The sequence below is a fragment of the Gossypium arboreum genome, chromosome 6 (genome assembly GCF_025698485.1).
Source record: "Gossypium arboreum isolate Shixiya-1 chromosome 6, ASM2569848v2, whole genome shotgun sequence".
Lineage (NCBI taxonomy): Eukaryota > Viridiplantae > Streptophyta > Magnoliopsida > Malvales > Malvaceae > Gossypium > Gossypium arboreum.
Genome location: NC_069075.1, coordinates 38,062,624 through 38,069,812, shown reverse-complemented (window position 1 = coordinate 38,069,812; position 7,189 = coordinate 38,062,624). Strand labels below are relative to the sequence as shown.

Below are 7,189 nucleotides of genomic sequence, written 5' to 3'. Positions count from 1 at the left end.
ACCACTTCGCAAAACTATTGCCTTGATCTGTTCTTTACCCAAATTTATTGGATTCTTAGTATCGCTTGGTAAGGTTCCTTACAGTCTATTACAAAGCTCCGTAGTTAACTAACCCATTTGGTTTTCCAAATTTTTCAATGTTGATGCTTGGCTTTGGATCAAAGCGTCATTCTTTGCCATGTACGCTTTCAACAAGTTCTCCAAACTGTTTGATGCCTCAGCTTGAGGTGGTTTTGGAGCTTGCTGGTTAAACCCTTGAGATTAGTTGGGTTTATGCTGTAAGAAGTTGTTGTTCGGTCCATTTCCTTGGTTACGCCAAGAAAAGTTAGGATGATTACGCCATGAAGGATTGTAGAAGTTAGACTGGGGTCTTTGTCCACTCCTATTTTGATGTTGGTTCCCCACATAGTACACTGACTCGAGATTTGAAAGGCAGTTCTCAAAAGAATGACCTTCCCTACAGTACACACATGAAACTACTTCAAACGGACTTGGTGGCTGAGCTGCAAAATGATTAGCAATATTAGCGGTAGATTGTTTTAACATAGAGGAAATAGACGATACTTGAGCCGATAAAGAAGTAAGGGTCACGTCTTCCTAAAGTTGTTCCATTTGTTGGCCATTGATAGTTGTTACTCGCAATCCTCTCAATGATCTCATAAGCCTCATTATAAGACTTAGACAAAATTGCACCATTCGTAGGAGCATCTACCATCAATCTTATATATGCATTGAGACCATTATAGAATGTATCCAACTGGATACAATAAGGAATCCCATGACAAGGACACTTATGAAGTAACTCATTGAATTGCTCTCAAGCCTCATACAAAGACTCGTCATCCAATTCTTGAAAAGTTGTGATCTCGTTCCTCAACTTAGCATTTTTTCTAGGCGGGAAATACTTAAACAAAAATCTCTCTGCTAATTCTTAGAACTTGGTGGCAATGAATTGAGCCATGCTCGTGCTCGACTTTGCAATGAGTACGGAAACAACTTCAACCTCAGTGCATTTTCAGTCACACCGACTATCTTGAATGAATCATTCACCTCTATAAACAATCGAAGGTGGAGATATGGATCTTTCATGGACATACCACTGAATTGGCCCACCGCTTGGAGCATTTGAAACATCCCTGGTTTCAATTCAAATTGGGTTTTCTCAATATCTGGCCTTCTAATTCCTGGATTTAACTCACTGAAAAGTGGCACAGCATATTTTTTGATGCATCGATCCCTATCATCGGCAATGAGGATGGGATTTCGTACACGATCGGCTTCATTACCTTGGTCTTGATTTTGATTTCCAGGGTCCATCTCGACTTGTCTTTAAGCTATGCTTTGTCTAAAAGTTCACTTAATTTCAAGGTCTACAGGGAGTAAATCGATAATCTGATCTATGCTCATAAACACCTGAAAAGAAAATCACAAAATTAAAAAGAATAAGTTAGTAATGTTAGAAATAAATCAAATTGAAAATAAATAATTTCACAAAAGAAATAACTACGGCAACAGTTGACAATCCCCGGCAACGGTGCCAAAAACTTGTAACACGTAGGTTTGTGCAAGTGTACACAATCGTTATCAAGTAATAAGTAAGTATCGAGTTATCGTCTCCATAGGGATTGTATTTGTGCTAAGTCACTTGATTTGTAAAATTATATTAACAATTTGGTAAATAAAAACACAATATAGATGAGAAGTGATGATTAAAATATATTAAACTAAATGTAATGATCCCTAATGCAAATTATCATAAGTATGCAAACTATATGAATAAAATAGATTTTAGCAAAATTAAACACAATTTGCAACAATTATAACATAAATAAACTAGGACAGTTACTTTAACTAAACTCAACTCAACTCATTATCAACATGCGTAATAACATTCGAAAAAATATTCCATGGCAACTCGATCTTTCATGAGTTTGGAAACCACATTAGGTCCTTTCGGAATCCTTTACTTAGTAAATACGAATTTTACTGATCCTTATTTACTAAGGGTTCTTAGTATTCATGTGAGGTAACAGGGACGTGTTCAGTTTGAAACAATTTAATCACACAAATCTAAAAACTATGCAAATAACAGAGCTTGGTTAGAGTTGTTATGCAACCTGCAATTTAATCGGTTAGGATATAAATTGAGCATGCACATTTCAATTATGCGTCCATTAGCCGTCGTCTGCTTAGGATCACTAAGCTAATTCATGTGCATTTCAATCACGTATGAACGAAATAAAAATTTGATTTTAATTGAAAACATGATCGATTGAGGCACAAACATTATAAGCATGAATCAAATAAATATTATTTAATCAAAGCAATCATCCTAGCTTAAATAAAATTAAGCTAACATTGTTGTAAATAAGAACAAAGAACACATAAAAACATTTTTAGATTAAATTAAAGAAAGGAAAGATTAAACCCAAATCAAAGTGGCTGTCACCCAAGACTCTGACTGACTAGGTTCCTTCGCTTCTTTGGTTTGCTCCTTTGCTGATGGCTCTCCAAGGTGGCCGACTAAGGGCTCTTTAAGAGGATTAATTGCTAAAATCTCTATGAAAAGATGATGCTAGGTGTGGGGAATGGAAAAGACTAAGAGAATTTCGAGAGAATAGAGAATGATGAATGATGAGGGAAAGGGATGAGGGAATGAATGGGTCATTTTTATAGGAAAAGAGAGGTGGGTAATTTGCTAAAAATAGCTAGTTAGTCTCTTCAAATCTCTTCCTTGGATGGTTGGCCACAATTAGTGGAATTTGAGCTGATTTTTGCTTGATTTTAAGCAAATTAAATGCCATAATAACTCAGGACTAAGACTCGGTGAATCGTAAATCTTCGGGCAAATCTCTAATTTCTTCAACAATGCAAGGACCTTGTGTAATTAAACCAAAAGAACAACCATGTGTAGCTGAATTTGGGTTGACTTGGTCTTCAATTTGGACAGTTTTGTAATCCAACAAAGCTACCAGACCTATCCAAAATAAATTAATAAATTAAAGGACCAAAGAATAAAATTTAACCAATTTAAATAATTAATTAAAACCCAAATTATTAATGAAATATTTTAAAATGAATTATTAAATATAATTTTATATTTTATTATTTAATTTAATCATGCATGACTCATTTTATGTCTTAAAAATATAATATGCTCAAATCAATATAAAAGAAGCCATTTTATACATGAAAACTATATAATAAAGCATAAAATCACATTTTAATAATTTCTATGTCTTAATTTTATATTTTCACATATTTCATTAATTTATTAAACAATTACTTAGTTTTAACATTGAATTTAAGTAAAAAAGTGATAAATTACATAGGAAAAATCCTATATATTTTTCCGTTTACACTTCTCAATCTGCCCATAACGTCTAGGTTGGGTTAGGGAGGTTACAAGGTCTCTTGAGAAAATCAACAAATCGTCTCTATACATCAAAACATTAAAGCTAAAATAGTTTTTCAAAGGAAGCATGTCTGGAAACATGGCTCCATTGTCTCGACACATAGTTGTGCAACTTGATTGGTTGGCCTAAAGTTCATATTTTGGCCCCATTTTCAAGTACTTCTGACCTCAAACCTTCATATGTGGGCCCTTATTTATTTTGTTTACATTCAATTACATTTAATTACTCAGTTATATTTAAAAATTTGCTACATGATTTGTTGTTGTTTGATTGATTTAGTTGTTGTTAGCTTAATTTAGTTGCTACAGCAACGAATGTGACATCTTTCATTCAGATCCTTTGATCGGGTTAGTTGTAGGGTGTTACAATTCTTTCTCACTCACGACTTCCAGGAGAATGATAATATAAATGTTTATCAAATTCGTTCAAGTGATCATTTATAAAGCTAATTTTCAAAATTAAATAAGTATAATATGAGATATTAAGTGATGTTGTCATGATAGGGAGTAAATACATGTTTTGTTCTTTTCCCTTAACTGAGATTTTGCCCACTGGATTTTCATGGTAAGATTTTTAAGGAGGTAGCATGTTATACGTATTATAGATATATGTACTCTTTTTCTTTCACTAAGATTTTTTTTCATAGGGTTTTTATCCCACTAAGGTTTTAATGAGACACATTATCTATTGGCAGACATCCAAGAGGGAGTGTTATAAATATTTGAGTAAACTACACTAGATGCCGCTAAGCTTTGTTTAGTTTATCATTTTTTCCATCAACCTTTTAAAACTTGCAAAGATGACATTAGTGTTATTGTGTTATTACAAAAATGCCACTCAATTGTTTATTACCATTACTAAGGTAACGTGTGTCTGACGTGGCACATAAATGTCTCACTTGTTTAATTTTTTTCCTCTTTTCTTAATATTAAATATTTATTTTTTTCTTTTTTATTTACTTTTTTTCCATTTTCCCCTCTCTTTTCCCTTCTTCTTTTTTCTTTTTTTTTGTTCTTTCCCTTCCCAGCAAACCCTAATCGCCACCAATTTCACCATCATAGGTCGCTTCCCTGAATAAAAAACACGTTGGTGGATCTCCCAAGGCTGTCCCTTGATTCTGATAAGCCTGATGGCTAAACCAGCAAAGCAAGTCTAGGGTGTGAATGTTGAATCTAGTGCATTGGGTGTAATATGTTTGTTTGTAAACTTGTAATTTTTTCAAACAGATTGATTAATAAAATAAATTCATTTATTATAACTAATATACTTTGTATTATTGTCCTTAAAAGGTTTTTGTACGCAAAGCATAATGGAAGAACATGTCGCTCATTGGTTGTCTAATGTTTAACTAATACTAAGCGATATTACGTAGTCAAATCATAATACGAAAAGACAACTTGTATTAGTAGACAAACCTAAACATGTCTTTAGTCTAATTGGAAATGAGCAAACCGATTGAAATACTAATATGTCTTCTATTAAGTCCAATTAGGGAGATGCTTTGTCTTAGGCATCGAAGCGAATAACTCCCAAAAGATAGAGGTATAGATATGACTAATTGAACTAACAATACATTAGACAGGACCAAAGTGAAATAGATCCTGAATCATAATGGATTTATTCAATTGTGACGTTTATATTATGGCATACCTAAATCTTGAGTGGATGACGGACTATGTATGTGTGACTCGTACACTTTGATGTAAGTAAAAGTTTGAGTTCGAATAGATAAGGATCCGACAGCTGGTGTATTAGTTGTATGAATTTTACAATATGTAGTGTCATTCACAACAATGGAATTCATAACCTCAGACATGGGTAAATGATATCTACTCATTCGCATTGCATGGTTGATGAAAAGTAAACATGGCCATGAGCCTTTTGTCTTTGTGATGAATGACTTAATTATCATTCGATAGTAATTGACTTTTCATGAAGGAAAATGTAATGGTTACCATAAGATAAAATAAGATCATATTGGTAAAACAGATTTTATCCTCAAGATATCAAGGATATCCTATAAGAGTACACACTTATGACAATGTCATTAGATGAACACTGAGTAGCTGCTTTCGTAATGGTATGTCATTCGGGAGAGCTCAGTCACTATACTATAGTGGAATGACTTTGTAACTAAATGAGTTTATAATTAATAGGAAAAAATTTAGAACTTAATTATAAATCATTTAAGCCCTAATTACATATGCCCAACCAGTCCCTCCTCTAGTTCGCTGAAACTAGAAATGAATAGCAAGTTTAAATAGAAACGAATAGAATGATAGGAAAAGAGAAATAAAAAAACGTTTAGGAATGATCATGGCTTTTTTTCGAAATGGAAAAATGGAATCATTTGGCAATGAATGTAGGTTTCTAAGAATGGAAAATATAACACCCCTATCTCATTTCTGTTGCCAGATTAGGGTTATAGAGTATTACTGATCAAAATATAAAAATTAAACAATTTAAATGCTAATATATCACATTTGAATCTAATCATATAAAAAATACATGTATTGACCTTATATTGAGCCTATGAGGCCCTAAAAATTATTTGAGAACAATCTCGGGTCATATTGAATTAAATCAGAAAATTCTGAAAAAAATGAAAATTTGGAAAACTGGGGTCACACGGTTGTGTGGCCAGGCCATGTGACATAGCCCAGATCAAGTGAAAATTTGAAATCTGGACACACAGTCATGTCTCATCCCATGTGCATATTCGAAATAAGGCCACACGATCGTGTCACAGGCCGTGTGCCAAACCGTGTGTGCATTTGATGTTGGGTCACATAGCTGTGCGTTAGACCATGCTACATACTGACTTGAAACACACGGCTATGTTGCAGGTCGTGTCTCAAACCGTGTGAAACCTACACCTATAACAATAAAGACATGCGACCGTGTGGAGATACCGTGTGCACCTCAATTTTTTTCCAACTCAAAGCATTTTAACACCAATAGCTTACGTGTCAAGCCGAACCGTAACCAGCTATAAACATGCTTTCAAACACCTATAATTGAGTCCAAACTAAACCTATTTCATACAATTTATGTGCCTAACCAATGTGTCCTCATTGACACATCAATTTAAACATTTACATTAAAACATTTCATCTAAGAGATCACCATCAAGCAGTTGCTATCCAACTAATAACCATTTTCACAAATCTTCAAATACTAAACACAAACCCAAAAGTAAAACTAACATGTCTAACATCATAAAATGCCTACCCATTTGACCTTACCACATTTTCATCATCATGAAAGTTACCAAATCAAAACAATGCCTAAACAAGGCATAAACATTCCATATCGAAGTAGTTTTATCATGAAACATAACTTGCCAAATCAAAACCATATAATCTTAATTACAATTCAACTAATAAATTAACCATAACTACATCAATTCCTATATGCATGCCACAACCAAAATGACTCAAAGACAAAGACTACCGAAGAGAGTCTAGATAGTGTGAGCATTGAAGTTGATCCTTCCAAACCGTTCCGCAAAACGTTAACTACAGAAAAAAAAAAACAAAAATAGATAAGCTTAAGAAGCTTAGTAAGTCCATAGCTAAAGTTTCAAATCAATTTACCTCATTCAATTAATGAATACTAAAAGAGCATTAAATTTCTAAACCTTATAATCATTTTCAAAATCACATAATGTTAGTATCCAAAACTTTCAATTAATCGATTCATAAACCACTATAGTTCAAATCAAAACAAATCATTCTTTTCTATTTAAATTCATAACTTTATCACCAATATCA

General features: G+C 33.2%; 1 non-coding gene across 1 annotated transcript; it reads left to right on the top strand.

Annotated features, from left to right (window-relative positions):
- The first annotated feature begins 773 nt into the window (after positions 1 to 773).
- On the top strand, positions 774 to 880 carry LOC128294501 (small nucleolar RNA R71). Its single transcript, XR_008284810.1, has one exon. It is a non-coding gene; the product is annotated as a small nucleolar RNA R71 (small nucleolar RNA).
- The last annotated feature ends 6,309 nt before the right edge of the window (positions 881 to 7,189 follow it).